This window comes from Chamaea fasciata, unplaced genomic scaffold, assembly GCF_029207755.1.
Source record: "Chamaea fasciata isolate MVZ Bird 193981 ecotype frontalis unplaced genomic scaffold, bChaFas1.0.hap1 SCAF_2, whole genome shotgun sequence".
Taxonomy (NCBI): Eukaryota; Metazoa; Chordata; class Aves; order Passeriformes; family Sylviidae; genus Chamaea; species Chamaea fasciata.
Genome location: NW_027094087.1, coordinates 17,389,837 through 17,416,704, shown reverse-complemented (window position 1 = coordinate 17,416,704; position 26,868 = coordinate 17,389,837).

The following is a 26,868-nucleotide window of genomic DNA, read 5'->3' as shown; positions in this document are numbered from 1 at the left end:
TCAGATCTAGAACCTTGATTTTGAATGAGACCTGAGACCCCTGATGTACTAAACTGAGACTAAAAGCAAATATGCTCAACACCTCAAGACAAAAATGGTCATTGTGTCACTGACAGTGCTCATGTCAAAAGTCAGCTCAGGCAACATTTAAAACCCCACAGGATTTCATAAAATCCAACAGGACCCAACTTTGAATTTCGGTTACCGATCTAATCGGAGGACTGATTATCTCATTATTCTGTTCTTCACATTTATTGCTCAAAAAATAGTAAAACGTACCTTTGTCCTCAATATACTGCTGTATGAAAGTGTTGTAATTGTTTCCTTCAGAGTGCAATACTAAAACACATTGTAATACCTTCGGGACATAAATCTCTGATGGAAAAAACTATTAAGATTAAACAAAAGCCTGTAAGGGCAGCATGAAATAGACTCTATTACATTTTTAGACAAATCAAGGAGTTAGCATTAAGACAGCAGACCTGCTCTTCCCAGTCTAGTGAGAAGAACATTACTAGCTCATACTCTCAGTTTTAAAGTATCCTGTGAGACATTCTACCTCCAAAGATGAACAATTACTGAACAATTACCAAAAGGGATTAATTTGCAACTCAAAATGGTCTAATTCTCTTCACAATGCTCAGAATGCTTTATAAAACACTATTAAATGAAATAAGACTATTTTAGTGATTAAAATTAGTAGCCTACATTAAAACAACCTACATTTTGTTATAAAAAAAAATCCTAGAATAACAGAAATTGTTTTTATACTTTGGGAAATACTCCCTTTCTACAGTGAATCTTGAAAAAATTAAGCTAATTTCATTACACTATCTTTCTGCAGATGTTTATTTTTATCCATGAATCAATGTGTTACAGGGCTTAATTGTGGTCCTCCACTAAAGAATGTGGTAGTATTGATTTACAGGTTATCAAGCGACAACACCTTTCCTTCTCACCTGCCCTCAGATTTTCTATGGGTGAAGTTCTGGCCATGATTATATAGGAGAATATAATATGCAGCCAAACTATACTCCAGTCAATACATATCCTGTGAGCTTCCAATATGCATCACACACAGGACAGGACAACATTTGTTATTGAGTAGTTTAGCTAAAACACATCATTTTATTTTAGTCAGGAAACATTTAGCCACGAGACCAAAAAGTATTTTTCATTTCATTTAAAAAAAGCTCAGCACGTAAATGAAATTCACAAAACAGGGATGCTATTCATCATCATGTTCTCTATAGTCAAAATTTAATTTCCATCAGAAAATCTGTCAGCCAAAAAATTCCCATTTGCTCAAGTTTCTGATATTGCACACACCCAATTACACTCATCCTGGGAGCAGCCAGATACTTTTTCCTGCAATGTGCCATCTACTTCTAAACAAATGAAGTTTCAAGAGATTCACCACCCATATTTAAAAAGGGAAGGAATATAGGGGAAAAAAAAAAAAAAAGAAAAGAGCAAGCCTCTAATTCTCTTGGGCCCTCTATTTCCTTAGACGATGACACCTAGTCACTGAGAAAACTAGAGCCTATGATCAAGCATCCCAGATTTGTTCCCACAGCTCCAGATGGACGTCCATAGTAACAAGTTCAGTTGGAAGGCCCTGTCCACTTCTCATCAGGCCTGAAATTTTTGGTCAAATTGGAATGGGATTCCTTCGATGGTCCTACAGAAACCTAAAAGAGTTGTGAATGCCTTGATAGAGGAGCTTCATATTTTGGGTTTGTTCTATAATTCAAGATAGAGAGGAGCAGTCAGAAATTGACATGAGTTAATAAAAGCCAGTATACTTTTATTTTACTCCTGATTTTAATTTGGAACCCTGCATAAAAATGTATTACAAAGATGAAACCTAAATCAGTGCTTCCTGCCAAACACATAGAAAACAACCCAGGGGCAATATTTCCATCTGCACTACAGTTTTGCCGGAATGTAACCATCCTGAGACCTTGCCACACCACAAACAACTTCAATTGAAGAACGTCATTCATAGAAAGTCTTTAAAACATGTTAAAGCCTTGATGCTTTTTGCTTCCTCTCTGCTTCCACTATTTCTCCTGTTCCCATCAAGACCCAGAGTCACCCCTGCCCTTGGGCATGTCCCAGGTTTGGTAGTCAGTGAGCCACTCTTGGCACAAGCCATTACCTTGGCTTTCAAACACAGCATACTTACAAGTGGCTGCACATTAGAACTGAAAATTTATAGGTCTACAAAATTATGGTTTAAGTTGCTATTCATCAACATAATTGGATGTTAATAATAAGGTGTACGGTGCTAGCATGCCTATCAGGTACACATACTATACATTTATTAATTGCAATTAATTCCACCAAAGTTCTAATAAAGGGCTGCTTAATTCCAGCTTGAATCAAATGCAAAGGAGCTAAAAATCCAAGCAAAGACTGTTTTTTACAGGTGGAATTTTATTAATAAGTCAGAGTGCTAAATGGGATTATACTTGGCTTTATCTCTGCCAACACACCTTCTCTTTCCTGTTTGCATTTTACTTGCAACTCACAACTTAAATAAATGGAACTCAATGTTATGTTCTGACTGCTTGTTCCAGCGATGGCTCTTCATTGTATGATTAACTTTAATGGATATATAATATATGTTTTAAGGCAGGTGGGAGAAAAGGTAACCTGGAGATTTTCAAGCATGCTGTAGAGATATTTTTGAGCTACATATTATGTGAGCTTTTTGGCTGCCTATGAACAAGCTGATACACAATTTTGAACCATTATGCTAAACACCAGGACCATGCTAAGCACTCAGTCCTTTGACAGAAAGTTCTGCCATTGGCACAAGAATAAAAAAGTAAGGGAAACTAATAACAGCTCATAATATTTGCTGATCTCTGGCTGTCATCCACCATCACTGGCAGTCACAATCTCAATGCAAACTGGTTCAAAGTCATACTCTTTAAATGGAATTAAAATCATTGGTCACAGAATTACTGCATCCTATCCTCTTGAGAAGATCATACCAAGCCTTTTCTTTGGCACATCCTACACAGAGAATAGAACTGGATATGATATGACACAGAAGTACCAAGAAAGACCCAAAATATAGCAACATTTACATCACCTGCTTTGAAGGACAAGTTTTGCATCTTTGGTGGTAAAGTTTGCACATTCAGATGACATTCTGATTATCTTCACAAAAAGCCTGGCTTCTAAGACTAATTTATTTAATAAATTTGGAAACTCATCTTCTTGAATGAGCAAATTTAGTATACTCCCTCATCACCATCAGTTTCTCATGTCGCATCACCAGCCACCAAAATGGTTGCTTAGAAGTAGCAGCATACACTAAAATAATCAAAAAACCCCAAAGAAAAGCATACCTCTTCCTGTTAAAAACTCAGTAAATATCTGAAGCATCCCCAAAGAAAATCCCTTTTATATAACTACACTCTCAGACTTCATTTTGCTCTGAGAAGAATGTACAGCCAAGAGGATGATTACACAGCAGAGCACCCCTCTGAGGAATTAAGTCAGATTTTGAGGGAGACACCGAAACACTGTGTAAGAACTTCGGTAAAAGCCTATGGTCCCACCCTGAATTTTCTGTATCTTAATCTGAGCAACCACTCAAACCAGAGTAAAGTCATACAGAGTGAAATGTCTACTTGCCAGTGAGGGAACAAAAACAATCTCTCCATTTCCTGGTCTTTCATTCCTGAGTGATAAATCACAGCTCTACTGGTCATTTCAAATCATAACTTTATCCTTCCTATATAGACAATCTCTTCATCTCCTTTCCCAACAACTCTGTGCTCTGCAGGTATAAAACACTACTCTGATTCAACCAATCTTACTGCCTTCCCAGTGGAAGTCATAAAGATTGTTCACAACATCTATTGGGTTTTGGAGCTTGCTTTTCCAACTTGACAAGCAGCTTGTGCACCTGATAGCTTGCATATTGTTTCCGAAGTAGGTTCATCTTGTCATATTTAAAAGTGATCAGCTCTAACTTCATAGTTTTTCTGTGTCATTGTCCTTAAATCACCATGAGTTCAACAAAGTTTCCACTGGAAACACGACGCAGGACATCCAACATGGAAGATCAGCTTTTTGGTGTGGTTAAAAATATGTAGACAGGACAAATACTCTTATATATTAGTTGCAGAAGACATTGACATTTAATATAATGTTTTTTATAATAAGCATAAGATGGATTTAGCAAAACCTTTCTTCATTGATAAGCCAATAATAGTCACATGAAGTATCCCTAATGTTTTTTGGTAGTTTTTGCTCATTTATTTTTAAAAAGTTAGATTTCTATCCGACTTTATTAAAATCTGATCAGTACATAAATACACACTGTTACATGAATAATTCCTGCATGTTTGCAATTGTAATTCATGTCGTGTTCATAGGGATGCAAGACTACAAGGTCCACATTTTGGCATGTAATTTTGTCTTGGAGAGAACTGATACAAAAGCTGATGAAAAATTATTCCCATTTTGCAATGATAGTAGTTGTAAATACACACTGAGAAATCCTAGCAGGAGTTTAACGGAGTCAAGGAACAAGCCAAGGAACATGAAAAATGGCATCTTGGTAACTCTATGTGGCATCTTTATAATTAAGTGCCACACTGATTATAAGTCTAAACCACCAATTAAAAATTAATGGTCTTCCTGTAAAAAAGAAAGAGGGGATCTGACAATCTTGGGGAATGTGTCCTTTTTCATGAATATGCATTTTGACAGCTGTTGCACAGTAGGCAACCATCATGATATTCACGGAGCAAAGTGATTCTTCAAATGGCCGTGACACAACTAAAAGCAATGTGGCACCAATCATCTGACGCATAGTTTTTCCTTGAAGGCTCTACCCATTTTATCTACTCCAGATTCTTTTAAAGTAACTCTGAAAACTGTACAGCCTGCAACATCTCTACAATTGCTTTCATGCAGACATTAGACTTGTTCTTTCCCCTTCTGGTAATCCTACAGTTTGTAAATATGGAAAATCCTGCTGACTCTCAGCACTACACATGAGGTTTTAGATTTGGCTCCAAAACCAGCAGCTAAACTTTTTCCAGCTATTTCTGTGTGTCAGAGTCTTCTGTAATCAATCATATGTTTTATGAAGCAGAGAAAAAAAATCAGAAAGCCTTTAAGGCTTTAATCAACACAGCGAGTTAGTTCCAGGACCTGAGTCTGACACAGAGATAAAACAGTGTAGCAGGTGTTAGGAAAAATTTGGGTTTTTTGGTTTTGGTTTGTTGTTGGTGTTTGGGGATTTTTTCAGTTTTGTTTTTTCTTTCTTTTTTAATAAAAAGGTTGCTAAAGAACTTTACACCAACAAACAAAATATGCATAATGCGTGAGAGATCTTTCAAATAGCAGTAAGAAACAGGCTGTGAGAGAGGCTATCCAATGACACCATGGCACTGTACCTCAGGTAGAGAGAATTTTATGTTGAAAACACACCTAGAATCCAGAATATGCTGTTGGGAAAAAATAAACTGGGCTGTAAACATGCCTGGCCTGTCATCTCATCCTTCATTTGCCTTCATCCAGGAAGCAAAAAATACCAGAACCAGCCAAACAAGCAGAGGCAGATGTGATATCTTATTTCCAAGTGTTCTGTTAAAAATGGTGCAGACAATAGACAATGATGTGTAGATACTCCTTGAGAGCAAACATGATGCTCAGTGGAGCTGCAGGATGCTCCTGGGCTCTTGGTACCACAGCAGGGTCGGGGCAACACAGTCCTGCCCTCCTGCACAGCCTGGGAGGGTGAGGGCAGGGCAGCTGCAAAGCCATAAAGTCAAGCCGAGGGAATTGCCTGCCCATTTACATCAAATGTACCTTGCCAAGTTCAGCCTCCTGGCTCTCAGCAATCTACCTTTAAGCAAAAATCCCAAGGACTGAAAAATCAGCTATTACAAGTGTCAAAGAGAAGCTTGTTATCAGCCAAGGGGAGACACAGAACTAGGTAAACACAAACATGACACCTCCAGTTCCCTACGGATAGATGAAAAGAACATTTTAAGGACTGTGGTTGCTTCCAGTAGTATTTTATCTTGTTGTGCTTAGCAAATCAAATGGGGAGTACTGATTCCTCTTTAATATTTTAGTGCTTGAATGGAATTAACAGCTTTAAGTTTTCATAAACACCTGATAGGAAGACAGAGAAAACTATCACAGAAAATAACTGGAGCTCAATAAAACTACATTAAGCCAAATAAACTTGCTAAGGTTCAACCAGATCAGAGTTTAGCAGACCTGTGAGGAAAACAAATAAGGTTCTATCTCTCTGTTAGGTCAGTTTAGCACTTTATCAGCCCCCTTTTTTTGAAATAATGCTTTGGTCCAGAGCAGAGTGATTCTGGGTCTGGCTCACATGCTTCACAGAAACCACTGAAATTTTGGAACAATTTGGAAGTCAAAGAGCTTTTTCACATGCCTAAATATTACCCAGAGTTACCTCTGTAAGACTTCCCATGCAGCCAATTTACAGTTGCAGTTCTCCCTTCTCAAATTTCCATTGTATGCCAGAAAAATCCTCAGGGAGTTATATTCCCTGACAGGACCCATTTCCCCAGTGAGCAGCAGACCCATCTAGCACAGAAGAGCACCTCTGCTCTCTGGCCTATAGGTCAGATGAAGTGGAAAAACTATTCGCAGTCTGGTAAGAGACAGACCTGGTGCAGTGTTTTAAACTCAGTGTTCTAGAGGTGCACCTGTGACAGCTGTTACACAAATAATCCTATGAGCAGAGTTTTACAATCAGAGTTGCTATCAAGAGGGAGCTTAAATTACCAGTGACACACAGTATGCTTTATTTGAAGAATTTTGTGTTTCATTGTTTTGGGAAACTTATAGCCCAGAGGGCCATTAGCTGGAGCCAACTAAAGTGTATTAGATACTACTAAACATCCATTCCCTCCAGGCTTAATTGCAAAATGCCATCAACCCTCTTCTATGGAGATTCCTCTTCTGTGGAGAAAATGGCATTTCTATTTTGGATTCCTTGTCTCCTTTAAAAGTTCACTCCCTCCTTCACCCTTATTTTTTTCACTTCTTGATCATTAGGACTTGGTTTGATAGAAAAGTTTTTCAGCTCATGATACCCTCTCTGTTATAGATTTTTTGAAAGCACTAGTGAAAAAAGTAATCAAATTATGTCTTCATTCCACATTGCCTTTTTTAACAGTTGTCCTCTCAGAAGCTGGATCTTTGGGTCACAACAGGCCACAAGCCCAGAAAACAATTAAATTTTCTAAATTATTCAGCAGTATGTTCATTTGACTAAACCAGTATTCTCTGGATACCTTAGCATCCAGGTTACTGATAAAAACTTTGATTACTATCCAAGCATGCCTTTTAAACAAAAAAAATTACATTGGAAACTAAGTGGGTAAGTCTGCTTTCCTGTCATAATGATATTTCACATAGAACTGAACCATACTGTACATTTTATCTTTCTAAGAAATGTAGTGAGAGCTGAACTGTACAGAAAAAGACTGTTTAACAACAGATATTTTCTACCAAAAAAATAAGTGGATCTCGGGCAAAAGCTTTGCTTTCTATAGTCAGTAGGCAAGTTAGCAAAAAAAGGACAGGGGAAGCAGATCACAGAATGGCTGGTTCACTTCTCCACCCTGGTGCTCAGCCCTTTTGTTGTGGTTCTGGAAGCAGACAGCTGGAGGCACTCATATGACACTTTGGGTACCTTATTCTGTGGTTGGAAATCATACACAATATACACAACCACAAAATCACTTGAGGAATTTTAGATGACCCAAGTGTACCCTATGTGTCAACATGGTTGATGCTCTTTGTTCTGCAACAGCCAAGAGTAATATATGCAGGCAGGCTGTCACACAAATATAGCTTAAAATAAGTGAACGGAATACTTAGCTCAGTGTTAAAATAATCACAGTTAGGAAGAGTCTTACTTTGAACTGAATTACTTGGAGTCTTCTCAATTTACCATGTAATTACTCACATTTTAAGATTACATCATCTCACTTAGACACATTCTCCCCTCTAATACCTTGGTTTCTAACTCTCAACATCAAGTCTGTCAATGCCCATGATAACTTACAATAAAAATACAGTGACATTTCTAAAATCTGAAAGCACTACTGCATGCACACTATCTTTTATGCTGATAAAATAGACACTTTCATTCTGAAGTGCAGACATTTTAACCTCTTTTAGTAGAACTAAAGAGTGATGCTAAGAAAAATTAATCCCCCTTATGGTGTTGAAGGTAGAAATTTATCCTTCACTGAAAAATTCCTTGTCAAGTTCTTAAGAGATCAGATGTTACTATGCATTAAGCATCTTGACTGAGGAAAAAGAAAAGCAATAAAATAAACATGGAATCTAAACTTCTAGGATTTTTTAAATCAAAACACGATCTTACCAGCAGTTATAGAATTTATCCAGCTATGATATGTTTACATCATATCAAATAAAAGTTATTAAGAGAAATATCACTATTTAATCAAATGGACTTCCAAACAAAGTCTGGAATGTGTTTTAAGACCAATGCAAAAGAATCCTGTCTCTTTAAGTAGAATCTTTTTTGATTTAATGTTTCAGTTTCATTTTAAAACATGTCAATGGCCCTATGAAACACACAAGAAATTTTACTCACCCTCTGTGGAACAGAGACAGTCCATCACACAGAGTATTTTTACCCTTGTGGCAAACCTTAGCAGAAAAGAGACTGAAACGACATCCTTATTCTCAGATGTAGTCTCTCTAGAGTAAAAAAAAATAAAAAAATGGAAGAAACACAGTAGAAGTTTAGACTTACTGTGTGCACAATAACCTTATCACACTATCACTCTGGAAAATATTGTGTTCTGTAGCAATTGGCCAGGGACACTTCACTGCTGCTTTGCCAGAAACACACCAACACTGTGGAAGAATTTGGGGTAGATGCAAGCTGTGCAGCAGATTTATTTTAACCTGATCTTTAACAGACTTAAATCATGGAGGTGTGCTCCAAAATACTGCAGCTCCTACGATGAAGTGTCTGATCAACTACATCCATGAAAGCTCAGTTATTCAGAGCTGTATAAAACACCCACTAAGGATCAGGGTCCACCCACTCCAGCAAAATAAGAAGTGAGAGGTACCACAAGATGCACTCCCACAAAAGCTAAGAGAAGGGGAACAGGTGCCTGGACTGGCCTGGCTTTAAGAAGCTTCTTCTCAGAAGCAGGTATTTCAGGCTTGTTATACAGCTAAAAGAAACATTTCCAGGAGATGGTTGGAAATTTCAGGAATATTGATTTACCCTCCCAAGAGGCTTCATTCACTGCATTACCAGAGAACAAAGACTAAGGAGTCTGTGATCCTAAAATTTCTGCAGTAGGAAGTAAGGTTAGCATGATCAGCAGTCAGCTAAGAACATAGCATTTATATAATTCTAATCTGTAAGAAAATATGCATTATAGTGGCGCTATTGAATTTTTTTAAAACTTGAATGATTCACCAGTCATGTTAAAATATCAATGAAAGAAGCAATTCATGTTATCACTGACTACAGCATACAACAATAAGGAGCAATGACAAAGTATTTGTGGCCAAAAGCAGCAGAGACAGGTAAAATTAAGAGTGAAAATTAAAACATGCATTCTTTCTCCATTGGGGAAAGAAACAATTCCATGTTTTCCCAGTTCTCAAAGATCAATTAAATGTTTATAGTGCATCAAAAGAATTAGGGAATAAAGCTAATAAAGAGAGGAAAACAGAGAAAGAATAGAATGGGCACGTTAAAGAAATATGCTTAAATGTGTTCATTTTTAATTTTAAAAGGTGTCAGTCATAGGTCTTTTTCCATATTAATCTATGAATATTAGGAGCCATAGAATGAAATACTTACTGAAAAAGTAAGAGACGCTAAGGTGTTAGAAGAGAAATCTTGGATTTACTTCATTAAAATATTATCACAGGGGTAATATTGCATTATGGAATCTGACTGATGTAGTGTTTAAGTGCTTTCCAGATCCAGCAACTTAAAATTTCATTCATAAAAATTAAAACTAAAATTTGGCTAAAATTATGCATTTCAGACATCAATTAATGCAACAGTGGTATACAATATTTACATACCAATTTCAAGGTTTCAACTTTGAAAAGTCTGCACAAAGAGTAATTGTATATTTCATCTCTGAGGAAATGTATTATTCCAGCATAAAGGAGAAAAAATAGAGAAATAGATGAAAAAAACCCACAATGCAGTATTTCTCACTCCTGAGCTCTGTCCAGCCTAGAACCTCATGCTGATTCATAAAAATTTGTGATGAGAGGTACTATACACTGAACATTTTTTTGTTCAAGTCAAAGGATTCACAGATCAGAAGCACAGTGTGTTGGCTCATGATATTTGACAGCTTGTCAGTGGTGGCAGCAGAAGTGGCTGTATCCAGCTGCTTCCCCCATCCCACCGCAGCGTAGCATGCCTGGGTAATGCAGCAGGGCCTGCAGTGCAGCCACTGCTGTGCCAACACATTTCATAGCTGGGTGCAGTTACCTTCAAATACCATCTATTTCAACCAGGGTGTAAACCCAGCAGACAAGGGGACGCTGACAATCTGTCCTGCTACTAGGCAGTAAAACACCAATGACGGGCAGATGGCACTCACAAGAGCCTCAGCTCCTCCTTGGGACCACATCACACATCAGATACATTTCAGATCACAGTGAAATCTTGCAGACTAGAAATATTAGGCACCTGGGTGGCAGGAGGAGATATTTAAAAAGACAAAAAATATTGCTGTTTGTGTGGATTAGTTTTCACTTGTCTTCAAAATCTTAAAATATGGAGGGCTGTGATGAAGGGGAAGCAATAATGGATGTGTTTAGGTCCTACAGATTCCTGGAAATATGCAGTGTTTGACAATATCCAGCCTGTAATGTACCAGTGAAATAAATATTTCTTCAAATATTCCAAGCACATTAGTAGCTTCAACTCATTCCTCTAACTTCTGCAGCTCACTGTAAAAGACACATTTCTAAAGGAATCCTGAAAGCTAACGCTGGATTGAATGACAGAAGATGCATTTTTTTCCCTACTCAGTCCTACTTGGGTTTAGCTGGAGTTTCACAACACTTGCACAACAAGATGTGGGAAAAGGTCACACCAGGTATGGCTTCCAGGGCTCCTGTGTGACAGGACTACTTAGCTTTTATGGATGAAGGATACATATTGGCCTACCAGGATCACCTTAGGTTTTATTCAATGAGGTAAACAAGAAAACTGGTTTTGAGGGGCAAGTCAGTCGTTGCAAATCTTTTTCCTACACAAGCTCAAACTTATTTAATTGAACTCTGCCTGCTGCTACACAATTTCCAGACATATTGAACAGCAGTCTGGGTTTTCCAGACCATTATTTGCCCTTTGTTCCATTATGTACATCTCCCTGTAATTCCTTGCAGCCATCTCGGCTCACGTAAAAATACCAAAGTCACCAACAACAGCTTCAGTTATAAATAGTCCTAGGATAAAGTAATCTAAGTTTCAGGAGATGCGGGTGTTAAAATTACATGTATCTGGGAGAAATCAACATTCTCTAACACCCTCTGATAAGGCTTGCATGCACATTAGCAAAAACTCACCACAGCTCCTTTGGCACATTTAATTTAATTTAGCATTAACATGGAAGCTGAAAAAAGGACAAAAACCTCCATAAGCCTAAGAACAGCTTCCCCATGTCTCTTGAGATGCGTATACTATCATTGCCCCTTAAAATGGTGATCTTGATAAAGATATCCTTTTATGCTAATATAAAAAGTTATTAGCATTCAGCAGTGGAAGCTCTGGAGAGCTATTTCTAACAGTTTAAAAATAGAACTTAAAAATGTTCCTTTAAACATCACCAAGGGAAATTGCACAGTCAGGAGAGAAATTGCTTACAGTTATGCACAAGTCCATGGTACTTCAGAGGAAATAAAGGCCTTCAGTCACCAAGCATCCATTTATGTCCTTGGGAAGACAGGCAAAGGAGAAAAAGAACTTGAAGCTAAGTGTCTGCAATGTCTTTTTGAGAGTGGGTTTGAAGGACTTGATGCAAAATAATTATTCAGATACCACAAAAAAGAGTATAGACCTGTGGGCAAGGAATGAACAACTGACAATCAAAGGCCATGTTCTTTGGATGCCCAGACAGGTCAGGAATCTGTATCTGTAGTCATTCAAAGAAGAAAATGATTTCCTGAAAACGTCTCTATCTTCCAGACCATGGAAAGCTTCCAGGTAACTGTAGTGACCATAGGCCTCTCCTGAGAATCTCTCTTCTCTGGGCACTCTTCATGGATCAAGAAGCAGTATAGCATAAAGGTACAGGGACTCATGGCTCAAAGCTCCTATCTAGTGATGAACATTATCTAATAGACCACTTTTTCTACCACCCTGAAAAGTTTTAAAAGTCTCCTTAAGATCTTATGAAGGTGAGAAGCAGAGCATATAGATCAAATCCTGATGTGATGGGAACTGATACGCGTGTGAACCCTACTCCTTAAGTTGCCATCATAAAATCATGAGTATTTATAGACTGCAATTAGCTTTGTACTGTAGCATTTTAGGAAAGAGGAAGATATTTCTTTATAAAATAACATTTTGCCTGTATTTCCTAGGAGTGCAGGATAACTGACATTTTCTATGTCCAGAGTCAAGACAGATGAAAAATACTCCTTACATTCCAAAAACAGGACTCAATGGAAGCCAACTCTGAACATCATGGGATTTCCTTCCTACCCAGACCCTTCTTTTTATCCCCTATGGCCTTAGTTCATTGTTCACTGGCATATTACAACAATACATTTCTTTCACAAAGCCACTTAAAAGGACTTATTATCGTTCCACATGATACCACGTGTTTATTTCTCTTCTGAAGTTATGTTTTCTCTCTGCTAAGCTGAGAGTAATAGCTACTGAATGCTGGTTAGGGTTTTCCTTATTTGATTACTGTTAATTAGAGTCAAGCGTGTAGTGCATCAAACAGGAGGACTGCAGATCATGGTGACACTTCAAACAGCCTGTTTAACTTCAGCAGAGTTTGTTGGAAGTTTGGGATTGGAATAAATCTTCAGCAGAGTTGTTTATGCATAGTTGTGTAACATTACACAGCATGGGGTACTGGACTGTTTGGTTAGTTAGTTAAAGAGCCTGTCAGTGGCAGCTTAACTCCAGGTTTACCACTGGAAATTGCAATTAGCATGAAACAATTTTCCTTTTTGGTCCAATTTCTTCCACACAAATCATTCTCACAGATGTCTCGCCTATGACACCCAGGAGTGTAGCCAGTCAGCATTCACTCACCCTCTCCCAATAGAGTCTCCATGGGATGTCTACAGCAACATCAAAGGGCTAGGCTAATCCCAGCTGATCTTGGAAAAAGTCCAGGGTTTCCTGAGGCTTTAAGGCTGTGATTAAAGAGTACACCTGTCTGCCCCAGTAATGAGGTCAGACTACCTCTGCCAACAACAGGCTGTTTTTTTCTTGTGACACACCTCCTGGAGGAACTGTCAGAAGAAGGTGCAAGTACGAAGCAGTCAAAAGCCATCCAGCACCTGATAACAGCCTCTACAAAGCCACAGGTATTACAGAACTTTCTCCCTCCTGCAAATCCCCAATCAACTCCCTCTTCTTCATATGACATGGACTGCAAATGACATTTGCTGCTGAATTACTTCACATACAAGGTTGGAAGTTGTTCATATTTTCTGGGTTGGCTGAAGGTAATGCAACCTATACATAAGGTATTTCTGAAACAAAGACAACCTAAAATTTACCTTGACTCCAAAATTAAAAGTAAACCTATCTTCTTCCCTTGTACTCAGGGATATGGGCAATTACCAATTTATCCATAGCTATGAAGGAAGTTCTCAATAAAGTTTTTACTTCAGTTTATAATTAAGTAAAATCTTTTTCTATGTTCTTGATACTAGACAGTAATTTACTTTACAACCTTATCATTCCAGCTTACCAAGTTTCAGGTGCTAAATAACTAAGCTGGCATCCTTCTCACATCAGCTAATCACAATATATTAAAAGAGTGAAACTGACTGGAAAGAGAAATAAATTATTTCAATCAAGAAAACAGTTTCTCACAGACTACATGCTACTGACTGCATTAGAGGTCTCTACCTCATGTGAGCCTCACTATCTGCTCAGGCCCATGTGCTTGTGCCAATTTCAGGGTCAAGCAATTAAGACATGAAAGTCTTCTGCAGATATGTGTCACAGTTATCCAGGAGAATAACTGGTGTTCATTAGTCACATATAAAATTAACTGCATTATATGCCAGGCATAGACAGGCCCATGAGATGGTACCAAAAATAACCCTCTTTGTTTTCAAAGGAACACAAAAAAAAAAAAAAAAAAAAAAAAAAAAAAAAAAAAAAAAAAAAAAGATACGATTAAAGGTGAAGTCATACTCTGGAGAAAAGTTTCAATTTCTGAAGTCAGTTTACCTTTTGTATGTATTTAAAACTGTTTCAGCCTGTTCAGAAACTGCAGGAAATTCTTCTGCTAATTTTTTAACCTCAAAAGTCAACAGGATTTTATAATCGTGGTACAGAAATCCTAAAATCCTGATCTATGCATTGTCAAAGCAACAGTATAAAATCCTGTAACTTTCTCCTTTTCCACAACTTTCAAAACACTCATCTGTGGGACTAAAGATACTCTGCTCATTATTGTCACCTGTAGTAAATATTCTATGATTCTGCTATACTACGTCATCTTCTCAAGTGCCTTGCTTGGTTTTCTTTCCAGATTCGTTAATTATCAGTTAATTAAAATGCCCTTGATTCTGCCATGCCTGCAGGCATGGAGAGTTATTTGTATTCTAGGAGACAGCTAAATCCCAATCAACTCACAGACACCAAAGCAAGGGTGAGCACAACCAGACCAGCATGGTGATCTGCACTTCAGACTAGGAGACATTCTGAGAGTGAGAAAGAAGGGGATGTTTCTCTTATCATTCACAGTAAGACAGTGCTGGGAGTGTATTTTCTGCCACCATCACCAGGACACAGAATTTATATCGCTCTTCAACCAAGGGCAACGTCAAAGCCAACAGCTGAAATCACAGAGCACAAACTTCTCTTTATGTGTGTTTTGTTGTAGTTTCTTTCCTAAGAATAATTACAATTATATTTTTTATGAAAAATGCACTTGATGCATTGTTCTAATAATGCAATTAAAAGTCACTGTAAAAGAGAGTGGACTTTCAATAAGCAAAGAAAATTCAATGCACTCTGTATATCATTTAAAGATACTAGATGATCAAGTAATATAAGTATTTAATCTAGAATTAGGGAGAGAAGATCCCTCTTTCATCAGAAATTTCTTGACTACACAACTCAAGACTACAGAAATAATTTGCCATGAATTCAACTTTTCAATTCTTAAATCTCTAATTATGCTTTCACTGCATTTACAACAAGCATTCGAAACACTACAGAATTATTTTTAAGGAATTTCTTCAGTCATGTTTTTTGTCACCATGAATGTGTGAACTGTCAGCATAAGGTATTTCCTACAAAACTTTGGATGCTCTTTTTTATTCCAGTCTTGGGAAGCTCCATGATCAGCAGACTGAGGTAAAACATATTTGAGGCCCTTGTGGCACAAGTTTCATCCAGCTTAACAATTAATGGCTAGCATGATGAGCCTTGCCCTGATGCAGCTAACTGATGCAGCATTTCCTTGGAGGTGCCAGAAACAGGCAGGAGAGCAGGGCAGATGACAGATCCTTGCTATGTCCATCCTCCCACCCTATCGGCAGCTCCTTCTGCTTCCTGCTTACAAAACCACTTACTGACTGTCATAACTTGTGCAGGAAATCTGGTTTAGTGCAAAACATTTACATGGCAAAAGTAGTTTTCCTAAAGTCTACCTGAAGCCTCCTTGTACTTCAGGACCCTACTAGTGCTGAGCAGACAACATGCAACTCTCATTATACACCGCTAGAGATGTTTGCCTTCCCTTCATCAGCATAACTGTTGATTGCCTTGGGAACCCCTCCAAGATCATGTTGTAGGACTGATCATTTTTCTACAAAGAAATTCCTCCCTCTTGAGTAGCATATTATTTGTTACAGCCAGCTTCTCCATTTTGTAGAGAACATTTTCAATTTTGACCTTGTCTTCTGTCATTCTTGCAGTCCATCCCAGTTTCAAATCTGATAACACACAGGCTATTCCATCACCCAGGTCATTAATAAAAATCTTGAGTTGCATTAGAACCTAGGCAGGTCCTTGCAGAATCCCAGTCAGTTCTTTCTTTCATTTTGACAGTTGATCACCAATAGTCCTCAAAAATTTGCAAAACAGCCTTGCATCCTCCTCCTATTACTTTTTGCCACATTATGTTTCTCAAGTCTGCTAATGAGACTGTCATATAGGACAGTGCACAAAGCCTGAGCAAAGTCAGGGTCCACGGCACCTACCATCTCTTTTCTAACCACAACCTCTTACCCAGGGAGATTTTGAGAGGAAAATTAGATTGGTTTGACAAAATTTCTTTTCATCAACTCCATGCTTATCTGTTAGTCATTTCCCAGTGTTCTTTTCGGGTTTATTGACTTGAATGTTCTTGGCAAAAGTAACATAATGCTGATATTAATAGCAGGGTTCATCCCATACTTAATAACAAGCTTCATCTTAAATTTCTTTATTAAAATTTTACAGAATGTGAGAACTGACATCACCCAACAGTAGAGACCATAAACACAGACATATTCAGTTATCTGTAACTTTTAAATTAGACAAGTGTGAGGGCAAGCAAGTAATAAAATCTCCAGTGTATTAAAACAGACAAAATTAAACTGGATGAATAATTTCAGTTGTCATAATTATGAATTTAGAGTATTTAGAAAAAAACTTAAAAGACATGGTATTAAACACATTGCCAGTATTGCTGAGCCTCTCCCTGAAATGCTATGAAGTGAGAAAGGCTCATTCAAAGTGGACTGACAACAGTTATGTCCTTCCCTACAATCTTTTTTTGAGGCTCACTATTTAACCTCTTACTTACTGCAGGCTTACCCATTGCTGATTACCAGCAATGTCAACTGAAAGCATCACTATCTGTTTTACTTCACCACTAGCACTCTGTAGAACAGAGACCATGTATCCCAGATGGAGGCCCAGAAGGCAACTACAATGTCCTCTGGAAAACTTTCCCAATTTTTGTACAAAATGCATGCTCAGGGAACATGATCCAGCCTGCAAAGAAGCTTGCTCGGATCACAGCTCTCTTGTGCAGTCCTTCAGAAGTGAACAGCAATATGGCTGTAGCTGTAAAAACAGTTTTGGTGATTTGGTTCCTGATGACCTGTTTCCCAAGGACCAAGACCAGGCATATCATCTGGTACCACAAGGACCTGCCAACTCACAAAAGAGGAATGCACATGGTAAATGTGGATGTAAGAATCCTCAAGGAACCATCACACTACCAAGTCAGCTTGAATTATGCATGAAAGATCAGATTTTAACCCAGCATTCAAATCAATTCCAGGTCCCTTCACAGCTGAACTTCTATCCATTGATAATTTTACACTCACACTTTCTTATCTAGAAAGATGTTGGAGAAGAATAAACTGTTTCTGTGAATACTAAAACCCATGAAGTCCCCAAATAACAGCACCACTATGTATAGACGTAAGCTCTACAGTCAACAAGAGCAGTTTTGGTTGTTTTGTATCTAAATAGAGGGACTGAGAATAGTTGAAAGACACAATCTCAGAAAGAAGACTTGATGCAGACATTGCAAAAGAAGGCTGCAGGGCTTTGTTTGCTTTTATATTCACAGGCACTCTCCTTGTACTTTTAAATATGTTATCAGAACAATTTGTTCCTTTACCTCTGCAGCTTCTATTGTTTCCTCCAGCAGCTATTCTAAAAAAATTTTGTGTTTGAAATCTAATCAAGCCTGAAGGTATCCAGCTCACAGCCTGTGCTTTTATTGCTAGTTTGTCTAAGAAATCGAAGAAAAATGACTACAGTTTTTCCTTAAGACAGTTATGATCTTGGAAAGTAGTGAAAGGTGTGGTAGGAAGGAAGGGAGACATCACACATGGAGACAATGACAATGAAGAAAGATGATGCTAAGAATTAAGCTGAAGTTAAGGACTCAGCTTTGAATTGTTCTCAGTGTGGAAGATATGACACTCAATAGGACTATGTCCAAGAGACACAAAATTGAACCTGAAAACAGGCTCTGAAGTATTTCAAAAGTAATGTTAGTATCAATGATGATAGTGTGTGAGTAGGTTTAGTTCAACTACAAGGCCAGAAATACAAGAGAATCCACTCAAAATGCGGGGAAAGGTGACAATGGAATTCCTGGAAGATGTACTGTTTATTAGAGTGCTTTTGTGTTAATGGAGCTGAGACTAAAGCTTTGGGAAGGCTAGGTGCACAGAGCTCCTTATGATGAAGAGCCCCCCTTTTCCCAGCATGATGACTGCCCTGAGTTGTCAAACAGTTATTGAGTGGCTTCATCACCTACCACTGCTGTCCTGAAATTTTGTATGCCCAGCTGGGCTTCAGAGTGAATGCTTATTCCAAAACATGTGATACCTACTAACATTAATTCAGAAATAATGAGTGGACATTTGTCTCACAATCACAAATGGAGGTAACTCGTTCATGAAACAGAACAAGGACATCTTTGAAATATAATTTAAAAAATCATGAAACCCCCCTTCATTCCTGGCTTCTTCCCTACACAAAAGAAATGTCAGATATTTACCTTTCATTTTCAGGGCTACATCCATAGAAAGGGAAAACCCAGTCATTCTCACCAATGCTCAACAGTTCTGGAGATTAATAGCTCATAGAGATGACAAAAGTCTTGGAGAGTTTGGGTTGTTCAGTCTGGAGAACAGAAGGCTCTGAGGAGACCTTATGTGGCCTACCAGTACTTGAAGAGATCCTATAGGAAAGACTGGGACAGACTTTTTTGCAGGGCCTGTTGTGATGGAAAGTGGGGTGGTGGTTTGAAACTGAAGGAAGGTTGATTTAGATTATTTATAAAGAAGTGACTTCTTACAATGAGAGGGGTGAAACACTAAAACAGGTTTCCCAGAGAGGTGGTAGGTGCCCCTTTCCTGGTAACAGTCATGGTCAGGTTGGACAGGGTTCTGATCAGCCTGGTCTAGTGGGAGGTGACCTTGCTCATTGCAGGAAATTTGGACTAGATGGCCTCAAAGGTCCCTTTCAACTCAAACCATTCAACCTATGATAATGTGATTTCTGTAGGTGATTTTCATCCATGTATACAGCACCCAAGACCTGCCACCCATATTCTCAAGGTTTGTGCTAATCTGCAAGAATCTCACAGATAAGACAGTCTAATGGTAAGCATCAATTTCTAGTGATGAAAATGACTTTTTAAAAAAACTTCATCACAGAAATTAACAGAATGTTCTGCAGATACAAGAAGATAGCAGAGCTGGATAGGCAGTATTCTCAGTTTGTGGCAGGAGAGGCCTTTGCATGTATTGTATTAATCTTCCCAGAAAATAGGTTATTTCACAGCACAGATTTGTATGATTTTTAATTATTTCCTTTTTTTATTTTTTTTTTATTTTTTTTTTCCTTTTTAAGGCTGTAGATTACTGCCTGAGCAGCTGAGGGCACAGTATAAACTTTTGCTCCAAGACAATGCAGCCCTTTTCTGAGGAAGTTCCCTCCAAGTTTGGTCAGCAGTAAACTTCTCCTCACTCTCCAACATGCCCTCCTTAAGCAATAAGCAGAGAGATGTTTTCAATACATGCTTTGCAACCCCTGCTGCGAGGGTGCAGAGCAGAGGAGCCGGGCTGCCAGGAGGGATTTATTCATGCACAGCTTCCCCCAGGCAGGCACAGGATCCTCGAGGATCCCGAGCTGGTGCCCAAGGAGCCCAGCAAAGCAGATGGGCTGGGGTCCCTGTCTCTGCTCAAAGGGCAGGATTAGGGCCACAGACGAACCAAAATGTCACCCCTGGGCTTCTCAGGAGAGGCTGGACCCAGAAATTAAAGCCTGTGGGTGGCTCCAAAGCCCAACAGTTCCTGGCAGCCAAGATTCCAGTAACTGTCCGTCTGGTCACCATGACTAAAAGGAGCCATGGATCATTTCAGTCAGACACTCCCAGGTCTTAAACAGCTTGTTTTAACCAAAACTCTCTACGTTCATCCTCTTACTAAATTTACATTTGGGATGCAGCTTAAAGCCAAAGAACTGAATTAAAGTAAAATAAGATTCAAGCTTCTCCTCCTCTAAACCAAAGCAAATTTTTAATGTGGCCTGTAAGTCAAAATTCTGAATTAATTTTGCCTTTGAGCATGAACAGAATCTTTGGGCATGATGACCAGTAGGCAGTGACCCAGCATCTCCTCCTCCAATTTGGGAAACTTGCCCCTGATGAACGTATGAAGCCTAAGGCAGAGGTCTGAGGGAAACCCAATTCCTTATCTCCTTATCACATGTTCCTTTTGACATGTTTTTTCCAACAAGGTTTACACTGACTCTTTAAATTTTTGTGTATCCTGTAGCATAAAGAAAGCATTAACAAACCTTCCTCTTAAAAGACCTGACATGCTTAAACTCAATTCCCGAAGTTAAAGCATGACCACAAGTTATCAGAGGTCTCTCTCCACTGACTGCCTTCCCAAGGTTTCAAAATTAATTATTTAATGAAAACTTTAAACTGCAAAGTAGCTTTTCAAGTGCTACTTGAAAAGCTTTTTCAAGGTTTTCAAATAAATAGTATTCAATTATTTAATTGTAATATTAAAGAGGTAAATTTATTTATCCTATTTTACAAATCACATACGTCATATTGATCTAGAAGCACATTATCAAATGTAGTTCTCAATAAAGAATCCTAAGTTGAAGGGTTCCCATGATGGCTGATGATAATAAATCAATCTAAAAAAAATTTAAAACCTGTAATTTTATCTTAAGAGCACTTAAGAATATGACTATTTTTACAATATTATAGCAGAATATATACAAGTTTTTTCTAAATTGATACCTCCACACAAATATAAGCAATTAAGCTGTCATTATTCTACTAGACCTTAATTAGCTGCTCACATTAGAAATATCCTGAGATTTCTCTCAGTGTAAGGGTCTGTAATTAGTGTAATTAAAATAATATTTTGATTACATGGCTTCAATCTTTTAGGCCATAATTAGAAATGGAACACATTTTAGAGTGACTGTCCTTTGGAAAAAAAAACCTCAAGCAAATGAACTAAAGAGTCTGATGGACTCATTTGCTGTGCATCATCACACTGGCCCCTCACTCACGCCACGTTACCACTGCTTGGCAAGCTGCACCCAGCTGCTAAAGAAAGACAAATTTGGCCCTTCTGTGTAGAACAGCTGGCTCACAGCCAAAGATGACAACAGATCTATTAGATCGGAACAGGAGAGTTTAGCTGATTCACAGCCTCATCCTGGGAGTTAAAAGCATTTTCATCATTACCTTGCAGAAGGTATTTTACAGTGGGTGAAATGAGCTCCAGGTCCCCACATTTTCATTCTCAGCTTCATTTTCCCTTCAAAGTTTGGTCTTTAACATAAAATACTCACCGTCTCTCTTCCACTTTTATTTTTGTCTTTATCCCCACTTTTACTAAGAAATGCAGCACACTTACAAAAAACAGAAGCAAGAGGAACCTCAGAGGAGAAATATACAACAAAGGGGGAGAGATATGGCACCTTGCATTTGAATCAGTGTTCTTTGCCCTGACTTAAAGCTCGAACTATCCTTGTGGGAGTCATCAAGGCATAATTTTGCTCCCCCTGAGTATCCATTTTTCTATTTTAGACTCCTGCCCATAACTACAGGAGAGCTACAAAAGTCTGGATTGTGAGTCGAAGGTGACTGTCTTAGGTTTTGTAACCGAAAAAACATGTTATTCTATTCCATCTGTTGAAACCGGGTGGAGCAGTGTTGCTTATCTTTGCCCAAATGGGTCAGTGTTGCTTATCAAATGGTGCAGTGATCCTTAACAAATAGTGCACACCGCGTCCCACTACCCCCATGGGATATCTTCTGCTAATGGACCATTAAAGCTCACCAGTGACATGACACATCACATAATCCTATTGTGAGATGCTCCACCCAGGGAGGAAGAGCCAAACCATCTTCACCTAGATAAAAAGGAGCCACAAGTGCCACCAAGTATCCAATTTTTCACCGGATCCCTGGAGGAAAACCAGACACATCTCACCATTACTGGACTTTTTTTGACGGCACTATCTCTACTCCAACAAGACCACATCTGCAACTCCAGGAGGACTTACTCTGGACTGCTTCCAACACCCTGACCAATAGGGGATCAGGTTGTATTTCGGACTCTGTCAGGGTTTTCTAGGATTTCTTGTTTGTTTGTTTGCTTGCTTATTCTTCTGTACTACAACATTTGTATATTTTTTTATATATATCCCTAGTAAAGAACTGCTATACCTATTCCCAAAATCTTTGCCTGACAGCCTTTTAATTGCAAATTTATAATAAATTGGAAAAGGAGGGGAGGGGCTTACAGTCCAAGGGAGACTCCAATCTTCCCTAGCAGATATCTATCTATCTAAACCAAGACAGTGACACATCCCCCTTTTCTCCTCTTAATCTGAGAGACTTTCTTCTCTTTTCTACAGCTTCTTATTTAAAGAATGACACTTCAGTCTATTATACAAAACAGTGCTTGACTAAAACATAAAGGCAAGTGATAGTAAATTAATCCTCAGTACTCAAAAATTGATAGCAATGTGTATTAGGAATTCCGCTGTCTTCCTTACACTGAGTGATAATTCAACACTGCATCTATAAGCACAGGTCTTTGAATGCTTACTTGTAGGCTAAAAAGAATGCAATAAAAATAATTTTAAAAATATATATCCTTAAATCCTTCCACTTTTCAAAGCTCAGAAATTAAGAAAGACCAATGAGGGAGAAATTAAGAGTCTCTAATTAAAATTCTTGGAATTTTGAACTTGGAGAAATTCAAATTCAGCCTAAATTCTGTGAGAAAAGCAGACAGCACTCCTTGGTATCTCGCCTAGTTCAAACCTTAAAATTGCAATAGCACTTGTGATACAGATTTTAGCAATCCAGAAGATCAACACTTTCCTCAATACCCTTCCATGGAATGTACCACTTCACTGGAGTAACAGCTTATCTTCAGTTTTAAAAAGCCACCATTAAAACCAGAACACCCAAAAAATTAATTCCCATTGCAGTCTAAAATGATATCTAAAATTGATGTAACCTTTCTTTTTTTCTCCAGTCCATGAGGCTGGAGCGGTACAGACCAGAGTGGGTCTGTTTGAAAGAAAACTTTCTCTCTTTTTCCCATAGTAAAGTCTAGGCTAACAAGCATTTTCAGACCTGAAACTTGCCAAGGGAAGTTTTACTTTAAGATCCCATTCTCTTAATTTTCTCTAGCCTGACCCTCAGCACAGTTCTCCCAGCTCTCATCTCCAGGTCCATAAAGCTACAGCTGCAAAATGCCATAATGAGAAAATCACCATAGAACTGTCAAACACTCTTAAGGATATATTAAGCTATTTCTTCTTGAGAATTTATTTTAATAAAGGAGAATTTGAAAAAGTTTTTATAACTAGAGCACAGCAACAATAATGTGTTTCTCAAACTTCTATAATCGAAATCACTTGAAAAAGCAGCTAATCACATCAGCCACTTCTCTACTTGCTGACTATTCAACAATTCTTATTATAGTCTCTTGTCAAACGAGTTAACACCTGAGAGACACTGAAATGTTAATGGTTGAGGACTCAAAAATTCAGCCATCTGCAAAATCAGTGGGTGCTTTCCTGAGGGCAGGCTTGCAGCCCTCAAATTAGAGGGGGGAGAAGAGTTATTTATGTGTGATGGCAAAACCTCTGATCTGTACAAGACAGAGGTGAACATCCCTCACAAGATTATTACCTCAACAAACCAACCTTTTTTTAACAATAAACTGGGTTCTGAGCCAGATTAGGGAAGAGTAAAAGGCAGATCCTTCTAGGTCGGATAATGGTTTTTATCATGCGAATGTCCTCCCTTACACACCTGGCTCAGGTGGAAAATTTCCCCTTGGGAAGCACCAGGACATTCATATGTAGGTCTGAAGGTATTCCTCCCTTCTGATGGGGCATAACTGGCTCCATGAGGCAGCTCTCCTGCCTTAGAAGGGGTCATAAACCATCAAAGACCCCTGAAGTGCCTCCAGGCTCATTTTTGGGGCCTTCTACCAGAGGACTCCACGTGAATCACAGTTATGCATCAGTGTAAAACTGCCCCCCGCCTCCCCTCCCCACCCCCAAGGGGAGGTAGCTGGGTGTTCCCATGTGAAACTAAGTGTACATTAACCCATTGAACTTTGTGTTTCATGGGCTTCTCCCACCCCTCACAGATCAAGACTGTGAGCATCACTTCAACCAACAGACATCAAAATTGCAAACATAAGTCTTGTCACTGGAGCCACAGTGGTGAATTCTTTCCTCTCTGCTATCTACCCTTCTGCAGTGGTTTGAAAGCAAAACAAATGAGAGGCTCCAAGTCAGAGATACAATTTAATAGGAAGAAAGGAAAGAAAGTAAAATAAAATAGGTGCAATAATACAAAAGACCACTGACAGAGTCAGAATACAACCTGAGCAGGGTGATGGAACCAGTCCAGATGAGGTGGTCTTCCTGAAGCAGTGATCCTGTAGAAAGGTCTGGTAGCTCTGGTCCTCTGGGGATCCAGTGGGTAAGGGCCCCCTGTACTGTCCCAAACCCCAGATTATATCCAGGTGAGAATGCTTGGTTCCTCCCCCTGGGTGGAGCATCTCACAATGGGATGATGGGTCATGCAGGGGGTCCTTGATGGCCCATTAAACAGAGATAACTCCTGGAGGGAGTTATCTATGGGTCATGGGCAAGGCATCTGATGGGCCATTAACAGAAGATAATGGCCCAGAGGGAGGGGGTCTGGGAAAACACTGCCCCACCTGGATTCAACAGTCCATGAAGATGGTGATAGAATACTTTATGCACATCCTATACTACAACCCAGGACACCTTACCCTTTCTTCTTCTTTCTTTTCCTTATACCCTTTCTGAAGTGCTTTCTTTTATGCTTTGATATTAATATGTTTCTAAACATGATAACAAAAACAGCTACATACCTCCTTTCCTTTCTAACCAACATATATAAATAAATATATATATTTATGATCACCAATCACTCAGTGTCATTTCATTCTAATCCACCCCAAATAACCTATTAGCAAGAACCTAAGTTACCCTTGCCTTCAGAGGCAGTTCATGTACAACCTCACACCATTTTTATGCTCCCAAATTTATAAATAAAATACTGTCATGGTACGCACCAATATCCCCCTAAAATTTGAATTACAAATCTGGATATCCCAAATTTGGGAGAAGTGAGCAGGAGGAGGCTAGGTTGGTCCTTTGCAAGCAAAAAGGCTAGCTTAACTCTACACTTACAACTCCTCATCTACTGTTCTAAAAAAGGAATGATTTATAGTCCATTACGTCTACACACAATTAGTCGTCCCAGAGGATTGTCTCTAGCATAATTCTAAGAGACTTAATAGGAAATGGTGGTAGAAAATTTCTGAAGGGAGACCCAATTCCTTTCACAGATTCTTTAATGAAGGACATGTTACCTGTAGGCAATTGATTCTGCTTCTCCAGCAAGTCTGACATTTTTCTCAGCCAGGGCTAACACACTCCCTGTACCACTGAACAGAAAGAATGGTCATGGTAGGTAATTGCCTTGAGTAATTTAGTAGTGGCAGTCTGTCAGGCACCTTTGACACATCACAGACAAGTATTTAGTCCAGTTAGGAAACTGGTGTAGCAGTACTAAAGGATGTCGTATAGCACGATTCAGGGCCTAAGAAAATCCTTTGAAATTCTTGATTCTACTACCCTGAATCTCATCAGTAGGTTTCTCCTGAAAAAGTTTTAGCAGAGATACGCCTAACAAAGAGAATTCCTTCATCGTGAAGTAATAATAATACATTTTATTTCACAACCATTTTTCCTCAGATCTCTGGAAGCTCAAGAGGGGAGTACAAAAGTTACAAAAGCAAAATCACCTTGTCAACAATGTCAGAAGAAAGAGGCACAATCACAAAGCAAATGAAAGAAATGTGCAGCACACCTGGATTTACCACTCAGATTATTCATCCTTGGGCTCCCGGGGCTCAGCTCTCAGACTCCAGAATTAATCCAGGTATTCGTATATTTTAGGTGAACTGAGGTTGGCTAGTGTTCAGGATAGTGTCCTTTCAGGTAATGGTTGACTTTGTGGATTTTACTACTAGCAAGACTTGTCTTTCCTTCAGATGAGATGCTCCACGTGCCTTTTTTCTCCGTGCCTCAGACACTGATGTTTTCATGCCTGCATGGCACATTGCCTGCAGTTCACTGATCTTTTCCAGACCATGCAGTGTTGTCCACTCTCTGACAGTCTGCAAAACTTTTGGCTACATGAGCAACACATACATGCAATGTTAAGAAGTATTCTCATTTGTCCACCAAATATCCAAATACAAAAATCTTAAGTATCCATATAGGAAGCTACTATATTCAACCCACTTGCTTGCTTCCATCCTATCTCGTTATTAGCATTTCTCTCCAATACTGTAATGACAGACATTAGGAGTCAACACTTGATGCTCACTCTGAATGCAAAAAGATTTCATTACTGTTTCTCTTAGTGTTCTAGTTCATACCATACCGAGCCAGGTGCTAAAGCATTCCTAAATCTCTGATAAAAGCTGACCATTTTCCAGATGCACAAGAATACCATTAAGAGAGAATTTGAGCTTGTGGGAATGGTTGTGCCTAAATTT